Source organism: Oenanthe melanoleuca, chromosome 20 (assembly GCF_029582105.1).
Source record: "Oenanthe melanoleuca isolate GR-GAL-2019-014 chromosome 20, OMel1.0, whole genome shotgun sequence".
NCBI classification, from domain to species: domain Eukaryota; kingdom Metazoa; phylum Chordata; class Aves; order Passeriformes; family Muscicapidae; genus Oenanthe; species Oenanthe melanoleuca.
The window spans coordinates 14,090,697-14,109,276 of NC_079353.1; the positions used below are offsets into that span (position 1 = coordinate 14,090,697).

General features: G+C 41.6%; 1 protein-coding gene across 3 annotated transcripts in view; it reads left to right on the forward strand.

The window, feature by feature from the left end:
• Window positions 1-5,620: 5,620 nt before the first annotated feature.
• Window positions 5,621-18,580, forward strand: part of ITCH (itchy E3 ubiquitin protein ligase) — a 54,278-nt gene continuing 41,318 nt past the window's right edge. For 2 of the 3 annotated variants that reach the window (XM_056507167.1, XM_056507168.1), the window contains exon 1: window positions 5,659-5,739. The gene's annotated coding sequence lies outside the window, so the exon portion shown is untranslated. Of the gene's footprint in view, window positions 5,740-18,580 lie in introns of all 3 variants that reach the window. The other variant, XM_056507169.1, reaches the window with a different exon arrangement.

Here is an 18,580-nt window from a genome sequence, read left to right on the forward strand (position 1 = left end):
CAGAGCAATTTGCAAGGAGGCAAACCACTCAGGAGATTAGTCTGCCTTTCAGATATAGATAATTCACAACTGTATTAATGAGGGAGGTGATTAGGGTGAGACAGGAATAAACCTGTGTCTCAACAAAAAGTTCTGTCTCTACAAACATCTTCATGTCAAAAAACTCCTCTCAAAGAGCCTGGCAGAAGCAGGCACCTAACTCACACTGACACTGAGCAGCTGCTCCCATCTTGTGTCCTCAGTGCATCATCCAGAGGGCAAAGCTGTAAGTGGGATCCAAGTGGTGCCTGTGGACACCCTGCAGATCTGCTGTGGTGCCTCCCATGGGCCCAGATCACCCTGATTGCAAGGCCCCTGTGGAGACAAGGGCTGGACAGAGCCCCCAGTTAAGCACTGCCTGGTGTATTTTACCTTTCTCAGCAAAAACATTGCATGTCTGCTTTTGAAAACCCCCTAGCACCTTTACAGTGTCATGTTCTTCACTTTCAGGGAAAAATAATCTTCAGTTCTTTGTGTGGAGAAGAGAGGCACAATTTTCCCAGTAACTTCTCCTTCCTTTAAAACATCAGCATATCTTGGTTGTGTCATTTCCGTTCTCAAGACACCTAATCACTCCTCCCACTTCTCTGATTATGCACTGTAGAGCAATTGAGTAATAAATCACTTAATGAAATAGCCGCATGTCTTTGTTATACCCTTTAATTAGATTACTTGGAAATAATAATAGTTTCTCACTAACCTGAAGGGTTCATTAATTCCCTCTGCAGATAACAGGAAGTAATCTATCTTTTCCTACTGGTATTTTTCTAAATCCTAAATCAAATTAATAAATTCTGATTTTAAAGTCAATTGGAAATAGATACACTCTGACACTACACGATTTTCTTTATGAGTGAAATGAATTCAGACTCCTTACAAGGCAGCTCAACAAAATTTCTGCTCCTAGGGATGACCATGAAGTCAGACTTTAAAATATAAAGCACTTCCTGGAATAATTACCCAACTAAAAAAATGCTCAAGAAGAATAAGAAGGTTGACTCTATGGTGCTTATGAAGTGCTTTAACACCAGTAAAAAAAAAAAAAAATCGTGTGAAAACAAAGTAATCTTGCATTTACAAATCACAAGTCAGACAGCAGCATTAAGCCACAGTTAAAGACTGACAATTGCTTAGAAGTTAATGGGTGCTAATGACACCTGATGCCAATTCCACAGTCATTGTGTGATACTTGCTCATGTCTATCCCAAAACAGGTAAACATCCACACTACCAAAACTGCCTCCATAGAGAGATGGTCACTGTGATCTCCCCAGTACCAGGACCAGCTTTGTGCTGTTGAGTTAATCAGCAATAGGGACTGAGGTACTATAGGAGTGTGAACAAAGCCCTCAGGAAACTCAGCAAAGACAAATGCAGGTGGGTCAAAGATAGTGCTGGGTCTGGGAGGGAGTAACTCCAATTCAGCAGGACACCGGGTGCTGCCTTGAAAGCAATTTGATGGAAGAGATGCTGTGGTCCTGATAAGTTGAGTAGGACTCCAAGTGAGCACTCTGTGCCAAAGAAGGGCTTTCAGGGCTGTGTCACCAAGGGTGCAGCCAGCAGGGTGAGGAGCCTCACCTTTTACTCTGCAGTGATAAGAACTCACCTGTGAGTGCTGGGACCAGCCTCAGCTCTGAGCTCCCTGGTGGCTGTCCTATATAGGCACTGATGTACCAGAGTCCAGAGGAAGGCAACAAGCTATCAGGGATGCACCAGACACACGAGGAGCTGTTGAGAGGCTGGATCTGTTCAGCCTGGAGAAGAGGTGGTGAAGGGACACCTTACTGTGCCTGCAGCTGTCTGCTGGGAAGGTGTGAGGAGGACGAGCTGTACTCTTTGCAGAGCTGTGAAGTGAAATCACAAATAAATATAAGGAAATAAAATGGACTGTGAGGGGCATCAAACACTTGATCAGAGCACGAAGGGAAGTATATAAATACCTGCCTTGAAGGTATTTATCTCTCACCTAAGCAGCATTATCCAAGTTGGTTCTGGTTCAAGCATGGGGTGGACCTAGAGGCCTCCAGAGGTTCCTTCCTACCTGGATTATTTTGTATTTAAGTAATTCTGTCAGGATTTTTGTGTGCTCCACAAAAAAAAATCAAAAAAACCCAAAACCAAACCAAACCAAAAAAACACCAAAACCCACAAAGAACAGCAACAACAAAACCCCCCACACCACTAAACTAAAAAAATCATTAAATACTTGTTAAGGAGCTAAGAAACCCAGCCCTGTTTCCAAGTCTGACAAAAGACTTGCTGGGCAACCTTTAGGAAATTATGTAATGTTGGAAAGAAGAGCTTTGTCATGTGTGAGGTCAGTGAGGTTGGTTGAGAGTGGAAAAACTGAGGGAATGAAGGCAGGGTCTATTTCAGGAGAGGGAATCCCATACTCTAGGCACAGGAGAATAATAACAGTGTTCAGTGCTTCGGTTACATAGTCTTGTCCCAGCCCTTCAGCTGAGGGAGCCCAGGGCCCAGAGGTATCAGAGAGCAATCTTCATTTGAAGACTTCTGCTCAAAATTCAAACAGAATCCCAATATTTTAATGCTCTTGCAGGATATTTTTTATTACCACACAAAACGTTCAAACGTGGAAATCATTTATGCCACTCTGCTACACAGACCCTTATCCTCAGTCAGCTCTCAGCACCAACAGCACTCACTGAGTGTGGCAGATCTGTTATAACAGGGTAAGTTTCCATTAGGGATGTGAATATTATCACTTACCATAGCCCAACCGAGAATAAATGCTACACATATTTTGCCACAAGCACCAATCTCTGTCCCACTGACGAGTCTGTAACTGACTGAGAAATAAAAGAAAAATATTGTGAAAATTATTAAATATTATTTCTCAGAAATTATTTCCCAGAAGCACATCTTCACCATACCAAACCCAGCAAATGTGGAAAGATACTAAATGTTCAGTTCTTCTGAAAAGCCTTTGCATAAGACCATCCTGTACTGTTGTGGGAAACTTTCCTGTCTGTTGAGGTTTGTACTTGTCAAAAGAAAGCTATTACAGGGAATAGCAAGAAAATTCCATCCTGCCTGAGTTATAAAAAGGATAGAGGAAAAAAGACAATAATCGAGCATTCTATTCCTCTCTCCAAAGGTAAAATCTTGAATACACAGTTCTTCTGCCACTCAATTATATTCACATTTGCTCACCACATATTTTGTGTTAATTGTTTATTTGCTCTTCCAGTTCACTGACAGGCCACGATTTTTACCAGGGAAAATGATATCTGAAAGAGTGTCACTGTGAGGATTGCTCTGCATTCCTCTTGTCCTGGCAAGCACAAACTGATCAGTAGTCTGCACCTAGAATACATTCTTTTTCTCATGAATTTTACAGAGTAGATGGAACCAATGGAACTTGACCAGAGGCATCAGAATCTGGAAAACAAAGAGATTAGGGCTGCTGAGTTGGAAAAACAAGCACTTTGTCTGAAAAAGGAGGGGAAAAATGGTAACACAGAGGACAACTGATGTCTTAAAAAGAGTGTTATTCACATCTGCTTTTGCAACCTTTACCTACCAAAACTCAGTAAGACAAAAAGAGACTGCAAAGGGTCAAACTGCCCAAAGGATGGGTCTATGCATATCTGCTGAATTCCACAGCAGCTACAGGGATGTGTCCTTGGGGACAGCATCTGGCTTCTTCCTGCAAACACAACTCTGCTAAAGGTAAAATTCATCCAGGAGGCTGGGAAGAAGGGTACAGTGCAATGCTCCCACTGTTGGAAATCAAACCACAGGCAATCTGCAAAACCAAGCAGTGTTATGTGCCAGCTGGGAGACAAATCCACCACAAAGGATGCCCAGCTGGGCAGAACTCCAGCTGCAGTCAGCCAGACCACCCCTGGCCAGGACAGGAGCTAGACAAGAGACCACTGTTTGTGTAGGTAATGCATGAGACAGAGATCTCTGTTAAGCAAGGCTTGTAGAACTCATTTTTATCATTATTAATTTGACTAGACCATTAACTATAGAACTTGTGGTCAAATATCTCTAAAGGAACATAAAGGTGCACAGAAAAGGTTTAGAGAAAATAAAAAACTCTCCAGACCTTGTTTCAGCTGATCAATTTGCTTGTCCTTATACTGGGCTGTAACCTTGGCTCCAAACTTGCTTCCCAGGGATTCCCCCCTGTCTGACAAGCCTCACACTCCTGATTGTTCCAGACTCGGCCTCTGGCTGGGCAGCACACACTGTTCTGTGCTGCAGTAAAAGTGATTTCTGTGCCTGAAGGGAAGAGCACATGTGCCTAGGTCAGTGGGAACCACAGATGGCTGATTGGCAATGAAATGTGGCTGTTGGTCTGTCAGGGAAACAGCTGGAGCTGATTTCTTGCTTAGGCCTTATCAATGGAAACAGTCACTTAACTGTGGCTGTGAGACCTTACTGAAGTTCTTATGTGGAAGACAAGGGGATTTTCACATCCCTACCAGTTGTAAGAAAATGGTAAATTTTGTACTTGCAAAGTGTATAATTTTTCTGAAGAATTACTGAGGATATTCCCCTCCTCTCTGAAGACTGGGTACTCTTTCCTCTGATTTCAGAGCATGGACTCTCTCATTCCTTACTGTCAAAAGAGGAAGTGTAATTTCTGTGCATTCTTTTATGCAACAGTGCATTCAGGTTAAGAAAAAAATACAGTTGAAACAAGATTTTAGGTAGAGGTTAAATAATATCAATGGCTTAAGCATCTGCAGCAGATACTTTAAAATCACAAAAGTGATTTTATTTTAAAAGGGCTTTATTTTGTGTCCCAAAGCCCACAGTGACAGCAGTGATGTCCCAGCTGCTTGACTGTCACAGACTCATGTTAGCCAGGATGTCCCTTTGTGCTCTGAGATTTCCCATTACTGGTGTCACTGCAATAACATGGGGACAGGGATGGCCGTGGGCTCCTCAAGCTGTTCTTGTACCAGCTGAGGCCTCAGGGGTGCTTTGATTGTCCAAGATTTTTACTGTAGTGTGTGTATACACCCATGCATATATACACATACAGATATACTCTTTTTACAGAATCATAGATTAATGGAATGATTTGGGCTGGAAGGGACCTTAAAGATCTTGTTCCAACACCCGCCATGGGCAGGGACACCTTTCACTGTCCCAGGCCGCTCCAAGCCCTGTCCAGCCTGGCCCGGGGCACTTCCAGAGATCCAGGGGCAGCCTCAGCTTCTCCGGGCAACCTGTGTCAGGGCCTCCCCACCCTCACAGCGAAGAATTTCTTCTCAATATCCCATTTAACCCTGCCCTCTGGCAGTGGGAAGCCAGTGCCCCTTTGTCAGGTGACTCCAGGCCCTTGTTCAAAGCCCCTCTCCAGCTCCCTCGGAGTCCCTTTAGGCTCTGGAAGGCGCTCTAAGGTGTCCCTGGAGCCTTCTGTTCGCCGGGTAACCACATCCAGCGCTCCCATCCCGGCTCCACACGGTACCGATTTCGGCGCCTCACCGCGGCTCTCACGGGGCCTGACGGCTCCAGCCCTGCTCTCCCTGCCGGGCGGCCCCGTGGCCCGCATCGAGCATGCGCAGTGCCTGGCGCGGGGCACGATGGGAGCTGTAGTCCTTGCGCTGCAGCCAGGGGACTCGGCGCCTGCGCACGTCGGGCCCGACTCTGATAAGTCGCTGCCGGAGGCCGGGCGGGCCGCGCTGCCATCTTGGACCTGAGGGACGGGGAGCCGCTGCCGGTGAGCGGAGCGGGGCCGGGGGACGGAAAAGGGGTGCGGGGGTGGAGCTGGGAACGGGACCCTGCGAGCGGCGGGGAGACATGGGGGGCGCGGGAACTCCGCAGTCGGGCCCGGATCCGGAGGGGCCGCTCGCCCCGGGAGGGGCTCGCTGAGGGCGGACCCGCTGCTCTGTACCCCGGGCCCGCGGGCAGCTCCGGGAGCGGGGCAGCCCCGCTCCCTTCCCAGGGCGCGAGCGGCGGTCCCGGGACCCCCGCGCTGCCCAGCCCCGCCGCCCCTCCGCGGCTGCCGGGGGCACCTGCCCGCGCCCCGGTGCCTCCAGTTCTGAATCCTTTTCCCGGCTATCCCCGGCAGTGCTGCGTCCCTGCCCGGCCGGATCCCGCCAGCCTCTCCCGGTTCCTGGTCGCCAGGGTCTGCCCCTAAACCTTTGCCCTCTCGGGGCCTCGCTTCCTTCAGGACTGTGCTTTCCGCAGCTATTCCAGCACAGCCTCCTTCCCCCGTGTGTGCCCCCCCTATCCCGGGGCTCCTTCCAGGTGTTCGAGGGCTCAGTGTCTTTGTCTTGGCCGGTACAGCCGGACATTGAAGGAATGTTTCCTAGCGATAAAGCGTGACTGCAGCCGGTGGTTTATCCCAAACTGTATTCCCTCTTGTAAACACGGCAGAATGGCAACGTTGGTGCCACCGCTCTATTTTGGAAACACGGACAAGTTCGGGCTGTTAACTCTTCCGCTCCCACGCAGCTTGTCTTTGACCTTGTGTGCCAGTGCTGTCGAGATAAAAGCAGACAAAGGTGCTCGAGGATGGGTTTCTCTAATTTGGTCTGATATTCGAGAATTCATCTTGTTTTAATCCCTGTAATTTATGATGTTAAATTGCCAGAAGCCCTTCGATATGTGCGTGATGCAGAAAAAGGGGCAGGTGTAGCATTTGGGGTACCTGTGTTGTGGCAGCCTTTACCCTTGATGCTTCAGGAAATACCCCCAGCAAAGCTTACCTTTATAGTTTAGTTAGAATTGAAGAAGTCAGAAACCAGGATATTTAAGACTATCTTTTCCCAACATATTGCTGCTTATTTATGTGCATTTCTCATTTTTTTGCTTGGTCTCTACTACCCTGTTTGTAAACCTTTCAAAGAGGAGTGGAGAGAGATCCGGACTGGTATTGTAAAAAGCATTCTGTGCTGAGAGAGTGACAGTAGATCCAGCAATTGTTTGTATTTACCTGAGCAAAGGCACAGGCGTTTAAGAATGAAACATGAATCACAGACTGTCTTTGGTTCTGAGGATTTTAATGCTTAAAAACTTATTGTTTGAAAAAGCAGTAAATGATTTTCTGTTTTCTTGAAGTGAAAGTCCAAAACAGTTCTAATTTAATTGCAATTGCCTTGCTATTCACTACAGCTGTTTATTCTAGTGGGCATTCTTAGTTGTGATTTAGCTGACATTTAATCACTACACTGAATGCATTCACCTCCAAGTGATCTTTGGAATAATATGCAGCGTTCATACCCAAAGTGAGTTTTCTTGTCTTTGAAACAAGAACTTAGACAGTAGATGTGAAAGATAATGTTGGAGTGGAAAATAACTGAGACTTCTGAGTGCTAACTTTGAAAGCTTCTTACAGATTAAAGTTATTTTGGGGCTTAAGAGAGATTGAGAGATTATTTATATGAATTTATTAGTTAAGCAGCATCACCTCTTTTTCTTCCCTCAATATTTGCTCCCTTCTTAAAGTTCTGTTTCTTCTGTCGTGGAATAGACCTGAAACATGAGTTACCTTATTTCTTTGTTTCTAAGTTTCAGAATGGTTTGGGGAAAACAACAGAATAAATAATGTAATAGGAAGAAAGGCAGTAAAGTAGCATGGTGTTTGCCTTGAGGAGTTTAAATTAATAGTTTTTTAAACGATCTTGTCATAGACTGCTTGAAAAATGTTTCATGAGAGATTTACAAAGTAATTTTCTCCTATTTTACAACATGGGCAAGAGATAAGATGCTTGTCAGCAGCATTATCAGTATCAGTCAGTGATAGCATCTAAGTAAACATCTTTTGTGAGTTTAAGCTGTTTAAACCAAGTAGTAAATGTATTCAGCCATAGTGAAGTACTTTTCAAGCAATAAAACCAATTTAATTTCTTCTTAAAAGCAAGGAAATGAGTCTGCATGGTGAGAGTAGAAGAAAAACCCTCACATAGTGATGGTGAAGCTTCTGGGAGTTTATTTTTAAGCTTTTCTTTTGTGTCCAGTTATGTTCATGTAATGTTCTAGCTTCTGTCATTCTGCTGTACTTACATGTAATTGCAGGAGCTTCTTTGTGCCTTCACAGGTGAGGAAAGTGGAGGTGTGTGCATAATACCAGAGGAGTGCTGGCCACAGTTCCTCACTATAACCATACTTTGCTCAGCTGCAGAAGCATTTTGAAGTGAGTGCTTGCCTCAGAAGAGGAAGTAGACAAGCCATGATTATAGTCTAGCTTGGGAGTATTCTAGATATTTAGTTTTACTGTTTCATAACTTGAGTATTTTTAAAGACTTTATGCAGTCCTTCTTGAGCTTGGTTGGACTGTTATCTGAGCTGATTCCGTGTGCAGATTTAGGTGAGAGAGAGGTTCTTCATCCTTCTCTCTGAAGACTAAAGCAATAGAGATTTGGTAATTTTCTCTAAGTGACTGACAGTCAGGTTTTACTGTAGTGCAAAGTTGCTGGAGCTGATGGATTGATATTTTTCTTTGTAAGAATTGCAAATTACACATAGTAGAAATGAAGGTATTGCAACAAACTGGGAAAGAGTGTTTTGAAGATACCAAGTCCCTGTTTCATATGACCAGCTCTCAAGTTATGTCTGGAATTTCTACTTTTACTGTACCAAAGCACAGCAGGTTGTTTTCTCCCCTCTGAGGAAACACAATACCAGATCTTGTTGTGCTGGTTTTTCAATAATTTTTCATACTTGGCAGTACGTTGCTGGGTTTGTTTGTTTGTTTGTTTTTTGTTTTTAAAGTTTTGTTACAATCCTCCTGTTTAGGAACTGATAATTCCTGCCTTCCATCCACCTGCCCCAGCTATTCTCAAGTCTGCTGCTGGGAGAGAGGCCTGTTGGTTGTTTCAGTCGGGGAGAATTCCTGTCATGTTTGCATTCACATCACTAGTTCTGAAGGTGGATCTCAAATGGTGGTGTTGCTTAGCAAGAAAAGGCCTATTCAGGGGGATTGTTCCAGTTTGTGTGGAACCTTATTTCCAATCAGGAAGTGGAAGTTAGGTGAATTACCTTTACCTGAAATGTGCAGATCTCACATTCTGCATTCGCAGGTGATACAGAAGCTGAAGCTTTCAAGAGGAGTGTGTTGCTATCAGCCTCTATAAAATTTTCATGTTCTCAGTTTTCTATTCTTTATAGGTCTGTTTTTCTTTCAACTGTAGCCTTTACACATATTTTTTCTTTCTAAGTATTAGCTGTAATCTTCTTGAAGTTTATTACTAAGGAAAAGAAAGATCAGGTAAAAGATTAAGGTGATCTAGAAACTGAAAAAGACATGGTAAGACGGGTCTGCTATATGCTTCTGATTTGTTAATTAATTCGTCAAATGAATAACCATTTGCAGTGAAATATCCATCAGGAATATAAAATTTGTGACTGGAAGCAAGTTAATTTACTGAAAAATAAAATAAGCTCTTTGATCTCTTCAGTTTCACGTGATTGAGATGGAACTTTTGCCTGGGCAAATTATTCATAACTTACTACTCTTTTTAGCTTTGCCTCATTCAGTGGAAAAGGTGAAGGAAAGCTCAATGCTGAGCAAGCTGAAGAGATGGACTAAGACATAGGAGAGTGGGTTGTGTTAATTTTTAACATGCTTTTGGTCAGTATCCATCCTTAGTGCCTCCCCAATCCCAGTGCTAGCTAACTTTTAATTATCACTCTTCTTGCATAACAGAGTGCTCAGATATCCAGATTTTTATTTTATTCACTGCTGGTTCATAAACATTTGAATGGATTAAGAGTTGTTGCTCTGAATACTCCCCTTCTACTTTTCTGACACCCTGAGGTTTCTGCTCTGCCAGTGCTGCTCTTTTCATCTGCAGAGCAGCTAGGTGGAGCAAATTTGCTCTCTATAAGGATTCCTCATCTTTAAAGTTTTTTTTTTCCTTTGGCTTTTCAGAGCCTGAGCTAAGTGATCTGTGGATCACTGATTAATTTTTCCTAATAAGGCTTGTCTCTACAACTGTGTGTGCCTTGTATGTGTATATGTACATTTCCTACTGCTGTTAAGTATATAATTTCATAGACTAGATAAGAAATATGGGGACCAATATATAAAAAAGTTCATAAAATGGTAATGGATTTGGCCTAATATTTAACCAGGCTTGGTAGCTTCTGGGAAAGTGGTGAGCTGCATATTTTCACCTGATTTTGCCTCAACACCCTTTCCTATTTATTCACATTAAGACTTCCTAGGCCATCCTGCATGTGAAGAGCACTTCATGAAGGAAATAAGAGAAAAAGAAAATTTGTGAGCTTGGAAGATAAAAAATACGACTTGTGACACTGACTTGTATCAGGATCACACAGCATGGTTTGGGTTGGAAGGAACATTACAGACACCAGTTCAAAGATCACAGAGCTGCTTTGGTTCATAAATGTAGGTGATTGACCCAGTGCATGTGATGTCTTCAGTGATGAAGCCTTCAGAGCAGTTTTATTCCAGCTCTTTGAGGGGGGAGAATGTACATAATGGTAGCAGGAAAGAGGAGGAAATACTAAAGGATGACACTTTGATCACCTCACTCTACATGAAAGAAGTTTCCATAGCTGCCCAAACTAAGCAGCTGTCACCTGTGTTTTCAGGTGGACCTCACCACATGTAACATTTCTGATTCCTTTTAACTGCTCATCACCTAAAGATAGAGAGGAGATCTTAGGATCCACGGGCAGTAATTCCACATGTAATTGGCATGTTCCACTTTGTGCATGTTAAATTGAGTTTACCAGTACGATTTCAGAATATCTTTTTTTTTTTTTTTTTTTTTTGCTTCATACCTGTGAGGCATTTTGTGAATATTAAAAAGACCAATTTTCAGAGCAGTGCTGCATTTATTAAACATTTGCCTGAACCAAATTGAGTTCAGGTCAATGAAAAAGCTTTTGTGAGGCAGTGGTGTTCTCATTGTTCTTCTGTGCACCCATTGAATCAGGGTGTTTAACTCCTGTTCTGAAATCTGGTTTGGGCAGATGGATTTGCTCTGTGTGGAGACCTGTTGACATTGCTGGTGGTTTATTTGATATTTCATGGTTTAAAGGTTTTAAACATTGCCCTTTGAGGTGTGGCGTGGTGTATTTTTTTTCTCCTTTCCCTTTTCCACTCATCATGAGGCTCTCAGAACTACAAGACTTAAGGCACTAGTGAGAGCTTGAGTTATTAAAGAAAAAAAATAACATTTAAGTGATGTCTTTCTTTCACACCTGTGCTGTGAACAAAATAATACTGTCCTGAGGAGGATATTAAAGGTGAAAATATTTTCAGGCTAGTGCCTGTTGATTTTGAGGCTGGAAGCTGCCCAATGCATTCTGTGTTTGAGTGGAGAAAGACACCAACAAAGTGAAATTCATTGTTAAGGTTGTGGGAGGTGAGAGAAGAGGGGACTTACAGACTGTAATAATAGGGATGAGATATATTCTAAGACAGCCTGTGTCACGGCTGGGATTTCTCTGCTTTTCGGAATTTCACTTCCTGTTTGAGAAATAGTAAAGTCTATACTTCATATTTCTGCCTTCATGACTTCTAATCTCACACACAGTAATGTTCCAATGTATTGCAAGTTAAAGTGTCCGAACAGAATTCAGAAGAAAACTGTCAGAACTCCTCACATAGTTCAGACTTGGGATTTGTATCAACATCTGCTTTATCTTTTGATAAAGGTCAAAGGAATTTTAGGGCAGTCCCACAAAACCCAAGTTTAATGGAAATGTTGAGAATATTGGAATAATGGTATAGTTTCTGTTGTATTTTACATGAATTGGAATGTCGCAAGCAGACAGATTTTGCAGGGTTGGGATGGGTGTGTTGTCCACCCATGGCTGTACTTTCATGTTGCCATCTGGTCACTTATAAAAAAATTCCTAGGAAGCAGGTAATGGACTTCTATTGAAATTAGAAAATATGAAGACCACTCCTCTGGAACTCAAGATTTTGCTTGCAGCAGTTTGCAGTTTTGGAAAAGACAGTGACCCATAGCAGACTTTGAGATAGCTCAGGGTTGACTTAAATAATCTCCATACTTTTTCCCCTCCCTGAAATTGTAATTTCCATTACATCTTTTGCCTTTACTTTAGTAATAAATAATTTAGCTTGGAAAAATGCAGCCTTTATTTTCAGCTAACACTGAATTTTTCACACAGCAATATTACTTCATTTTGTTGCAAGTACTGGTTTTTCACTTTCTTTGATTCTAGTGTTTGAGAATACTCAGAGAAGCAGCTTATTTTTCTTAGGGGGCAGTGTATGTGTAGTCATACCTTGGTAACGAGTTACCTGTCAGAATTTTAGTGTGTTGTCTACAGCAGTTCTTGTACCCACAGCTGAGTCAATCAACAGGAGCTGTCTTACGCTGTGTACTTTTCTGAAGCAGGTACAAGCAGCAAGTGACAAAGAGCTTTCTTTTTCAAGAGATTTCAAGTCATCAGCACATTTCAGATGTGTGGTTGTCATAAGGAATGATTCATCATTTTTTATGAGCCTTGCCACGCTGAATTGCAAAGCTGTGCAGTCTGTTTCGATTTCGTTTATTGCTCAGGTACCTACAGTCATGATCTGTTTAGCAAGTTTTTGTGGGCAATATCTCCTGAAAGCTCTAGGGGCCTTTTTATCTGTGTTCCTGGGAGTAAAAGAGTGGAGGTGTGTCTGGGACTCTCTTCATTGCTGTATCCACAGAGGGAAGTAGTTTTGTGCTCATTAAACCTTCAGCAGTGCTGTTGGACACTTAAAACAAAGTGCATTGAGTGCTGGACAGTCCTGTACAGAACATCCTGAGAAATCGTGTTCAGGTTCATGTAGACACCAGCACTGTGCTTTTGGAAGTTGTATCTGCTCCGTTTGAGGCTTCCAGGTAAGATGATCAGGGTTGACATTTTGCTGGTAGACAAGAAGCTACTTGTAAAAATGTTACAGCTGTACAATTTTACAAACATATAAACAGATAAACATGTACAGCATCTGTAATGGCTGCTGAAGTTGTCATTCTTAGTAGTGACTATGGGTAGTTGAGTAATTTAATGGTCAAGCTCTATTTTTTTTCATTCCCTGGAGTTAAAAGCTTTTTGCAGGTTTGTTTAGGTGTATGTACGAACCATTGATAATGAAATGTAGCTCTGAGAAAGGAATGGGGAAATAATGTGAAGCAAGCACTGTAAATAAGAAGTAAAACTAATGGCTGGAGATTATGAAATCCTCTGTAGATGCTGCCCTCTGTTAATAACTGAATGTGTAACTTCTTCTGAAGGGACTTGTTCCAAAGCTGCAAGGTGGGTGGTGAAACAGGTGGTGGCCTCATATTTTGTTTTACTGTGCTATTTTACAGCAGAGAAAGCATTTCTTATTGACACTTTGATGTGCTTAGGCCTGAGCAGCAGGCCTCAGCCAGAGTTGACTTACAAGATGAGCCCAGGGCATTATGTGATTAGCACCATCAATATTATTTAGTTAAAAGTAAATTATGCAGATGCTTATGCTAGCTCTATGTACATATAGCTTATGTGTAATCTTGTGTAGTTATCTGCAAGAAATCTATCATTTTTAAGGAACTTTCCCAACTGACATGAGTAGAGGTTTGTTTTAGGGGTATTTTAGGGGAAAACCCTCCCAGCCAAGGCCTGGGCTCTGGCCAAGCTCTGGCCCCTGCTGGTCAGAAGTGTGCCAGCAGATCCAGGAGTTTTTGTGCTAAAAATATAACTAAGTCACTTTGACTTGCTTATTTGGGCCTATAAAAGCTGGACCCATTTTTGGGGTGAATTTGTAGACCTCACCTATGGGTGGATGCACCGTGTAAGATTTTCCCAGTTGCTGGGAAGTTTCTCCATGTCATCACTGTAAAACAGGGCTCCCCAGTGACTGCAGGCTCTGGCTCCACCACTCTGATGGTGGAATGTTCAGGCAGTTGGTGATGTATCTTTCTCAGTCATTATCCTGTCTCTCATAGAGCAATTGTTAGGTGTATTACCTTGCTTCTTTTTGCTTGTTGCTAAAGCCGAGCATGTAGCTTTATTGAATGTATTATTTTACTTTTGTGTTGCCTTAATATTCATAGTCAGATAAATTCTTTCCATTGGTGTCTGCCTTTAAATCACCCCCATCAATTGGCAGAACACACTTCAAAAGTAATGCCTTTGAAGTACATTTAAAAATAGCTGTAATACAAAAACCATGGATTTTCTTCCAATGACAAGTCACAAAATAACATGTCAAATTAGTTAAAGTTCAAGTGGTTCTCTTAACATATCCAGGGATACCAGACTTTTTGTCTCTTCCCATAAGCATCAAATTAAGTTCTGCAGTTTCTGAAATTTGCTCAGGAAGGTTGACTATTTCCACCTTTTTAATTGGAAAACAAAGCTGTAATGTGAGCTGTGATGCTGTGTGGGTATGTCTGTACTAATGAGATAGGGAAGATAAGTGTAGACACTGAAAAGAGGGAAAGTCAGTGGTTAAGTGAAAATCAGGCTGAAGTGGTAGAAGAGCACATTGAGGAGAAAGACAGCTATGTTATGGTATGCAGCTATATTATACCTCCAAAATCAAGTTACCTGTATAGACATCATGGGGATTTTTGGCAGCATAATTTTTGTTTGTTTTTAGTATCATAAGTGAAACTTCAGTGCCCGTCTTTCCTACTGAGGTTTGGATTAATCTATATAGACACTTGGGAGAAGTTTTTATAAACTGTTATAGCATCAGCATCCTTTAATCAATTCTCCAGCTTAAATTTGCCACAGATGGGATATTTTTTAGGTAGAAGAGTAATTAGTTTGATTGAAAATTCTGGGCTTTAATGAAGATGGGAGAGATACGGAGCAACATAAAGGTAACTGTCCAGATTTGTTTAGATAAATAATAACCATGTAAGTTAAAATCAAGGAAATATATAAAAGCATCAACAAATTCTGTCATCATTTTGGATAAACAGAATATCAGTCATGACATTTAATGACTTTTTCATCTCTGTTTTTATAATTCCAAGGCAGTGATATGTGAATTTTTTATGAGGTTTCTTATTAGAGAAAAAAACAAAACAAAACAAAAAACAAACAAACAAAAAAAAAAAAAAAACAGGAAACTGGTGTGCATATGAAGTGTCCAGTAACATCTTTGTTGGGACAGTTGAACCAGTTGACTTTTGCATGCTTTTCAGTTTCATGTTACTTGATTGCCATTAATTGGAGCTTGCTAACACTTGGGTCTGTATAGTGCTGGACATGTAGGAAATTTACTCAGGCTGTATTGCTTTGTTCCGTATAATACACAGTAGCAATAAGATAAATGGAAGTAGTTTTTACAAGTAAGACTACCTGATGTAGACTTGTGCATTGAATTTTAGTGTAGGACTTAGGAAAATCTGTAGAAATTAAAATCTTGATGTTCAAGATGAGCATTACTGAACCTGAAGAAAGTGCAATGCTGATTTATGCAGTCTGTGCCTTTCTGTTCAAACTAGTAAAACTTAAGCTGTATTTATAACTGGGCAATGAAAGGGATCCTCAGTTTGGAAAAAAAGTAGCACGTATGACCAGCTTGATTGATATCTCTTTAGAGGAGGAATCTGCTATATGACAGAGCCAAAAAGAACAACAAGAAGAGGACAGGTGCAACAGGAATTATTGAAGTTGTTTTAGGGAGCTCAAAGAAAGAGACTTCTGAACATGGCCTGGTCCAAATTCATCATCTTGGAGCAAGGCCAGTTAGAGAGGTCAGTAGTGTGTTCAGTCAGGTTTGGAATGGCTCTGAGAATGGTGATTTATCCTCTCTTGACAATTTCTCTGCTGTTCAACCACCCCACAGAAAAATAGGTAACTCCATCCCCTGTTTATAAGTTGAATTTCCTGTATTTTAATTTGTGTCCACTGGCTATTGTACCATCCCTGAGTACTGCTAGGGAGAGTCTGCCTTCAGCCTTTTAACCCTTCAAATATTTATTCACATTTATAAGATCCTCCTGATCATTCTCGTTTCCAGGCTTAACAATCCCAGCTTTCTCAGCCTCTTCCCAATCACTTTGTCTCTATAGCCCTTTGCTGGTGTCACATCAGTACATCTGTGTCACTCTTGATTTGGGGAGCCTAGAATTAGAATGAAAGAGAAGGATCACCTTCCTCATGCTGCTAGAGATGCTTTTTCCTAATCCAGGATGCTGGCAACCCTTTTTTGTTGCTATTGTGAGGAGCTGTTGCTGGTTCTTGTACAACAGCACCAGTGCCTTCTGCAGAGTTGTTTTCTGTTCCAGCTGCCCCCCAGCCTTTACTGGTGCATGAGTTTATTCCTCCCTACCTACAGAACTTTGCGCTTCCCCTTGTGGAATGTCCATCAGCATATTTGCTGAGAGTGAGCTGAGTCCAGGTCATAAATGGGGAACTTAAACAGTACTGGTCAAGTCCGTACCCCTGGGCTACAGTACTGATGCTTGGCTTCTAACTGGACAGTGCACTTCTGATCCCATCCCCAGGAACCTTGCCCTTCACCCGGGCTTGCAGTCCAGCCCCGAGTCCTGCCTGGCCCCTGCTTCATCTCCTTGTGTGAGGATGTTGTAGGACATAGTGTTGTCTCTGCTACCAAGTCATATTCTCAAAGAAACTCTCAGGTTAGTCAGACTTATTTTATTTCCCTTTTATAAATCCATGCTGACTAATACAAATCACTTTCTTGTCCACATTGTTTGGAAATGGCTCCTATGAGAATTTGCTCCCTGACCTCCCTGGAGTTGAGATGACACTGGTCAGTCTGTAATTTCTTGCATCATCCTTCTTGCCCTTTCAAAGAAAGGAGTGTAATTTGGTTTTTTTTCAGTACCAGGAATGTGGTAGGAGTTGGGCTTTTCACTTTAATGTGGCACAGAGTGGGCTTCACTGATTTTCTCTGATGCATAGAATGAACAGGAAAAGAAACTTCAGTTTTTCAGCTTCTCTAGATGCTTAATACTTCTGGAAATGTATCCTCTTTGTGAGAAATAAGCATTTGTGCTTATACAGATAGTGGTACTCAGTTACTGTTCTTCCTTCCACACGAAATAAGGAGTTCTGTGGTCTGGCTCATCTCTTAGGCCTCAGGGAGACAATCTGTTACCTTGTTTGATGACACAAATATGTTGTGTTTTATGACAGACTTTTTTTTTACCCTACAGGATTCATAATTTGTGTTAAAGAGACATATACTCTAAATGTAATCTTAATATATTTAAAATAAAATACTAAATATTATAATAATAAAATTATAATTAATTGTAATATAATTATAATAATATAATAATACTAAAAATACTCTTACTTATACCAGAGCACAGCAGTTAAAACTGCCTAGTAGTTTTGCAGCAACAATTTTCTAGCTTTGATTTTGCACTGAAGAAGGGAAAAAGCACACTTGTCCCACTGATAGAGAGTGAGAAGCTTTGGGATTTCCGTTATAACTTTATAAAGGAAAATGTTGTGAAAAAGACTCTTGTTTGAAACTGTCAAAATGGAGTGAAAGGTGGCAGTCCAGAAACAAAGTGGCCAAGCAAGGTCACACATGAAAATACTCCTGTCCGTGGACAGGGAACTAAAGGACAGCAGAAGTAATGCAGAAAGAATGAACTTGAGTCAGTGGATGTGAGAGACCTGTGGAAGTTTTCCTCAGTGCCAAAATACATAGCAGAGAAAACCCGGAAAAGAAACAATCTTCATTGGTGGTGTAATTGTTTTAATTTGGATGAGGAGGCCACTTTGGAAATTAATTCACTGCATGTTCTCACAGACTTCATTTGATTTGACTTGTGATGTGAGCTTGGCTCAAGGAAGCTGAGTCACTTTTGGATGAAACTCAACTGGGAGCTGTGGTCCTGCTGGTGTGGGACTGTGGGATCCCAGCAGAGCTGTTCCAGACTAAAACTCCAACATCTACATCCCACGTGGGTTTCAGGTCTGCAGACTTTCCTGCCTCGGGCACAGCAGATCCTTATGTGCCGTTGTGAAAGGGGCTGTAGCAAAAAAGAGACAGGTTAACTAAAATTAACTACTAATTCTGAAAGGTGTGGGCACAGAGTTTTTAGGAAGATTACAGAGCAGAAGGTGAAAATGGGTTTTCTGTAAGAAAGTAGGAATCTGTTTTGGCAAGTAATTCCCACAATGAAACTTAGAAGCCATATAACAATGCAGTCAGCTAGTACAAGCTGAAGTGTCTTATTCTTAAATACAGCTTTTATTATTATTTATTATTATTTATATTTTAATTTTCTCTGAATGTGTACTATATGAAAAAGTTTTGAAAATGAAGCAGCAGTTGAAGTCTTCAAGAAGAAACAAACAAAAAACCTCCACCTAAATTGAGAATAAGTGAAGCATTTATATGAATTATTAGTAATAAAAGGTGCAGAGAAATACACATCCTAGGGTGTTAAAGGAGTAGCTTAAAAACTGAGGAGGAGAATCCTTCCAAAGGAGTGAGCTTGGAAACTCTTCTCAGTCTTTCAATTGAAAGCCATCTGAAATGAATGTACAAGCATACACTTGAAAAAATGATTGCACTTCTAAGGATTCAATAATGTAACAAAAGAAATCTTGACATATACAGTGTGGTTTGTTTAACCATTAGGCTTTTCCCGTGGTTT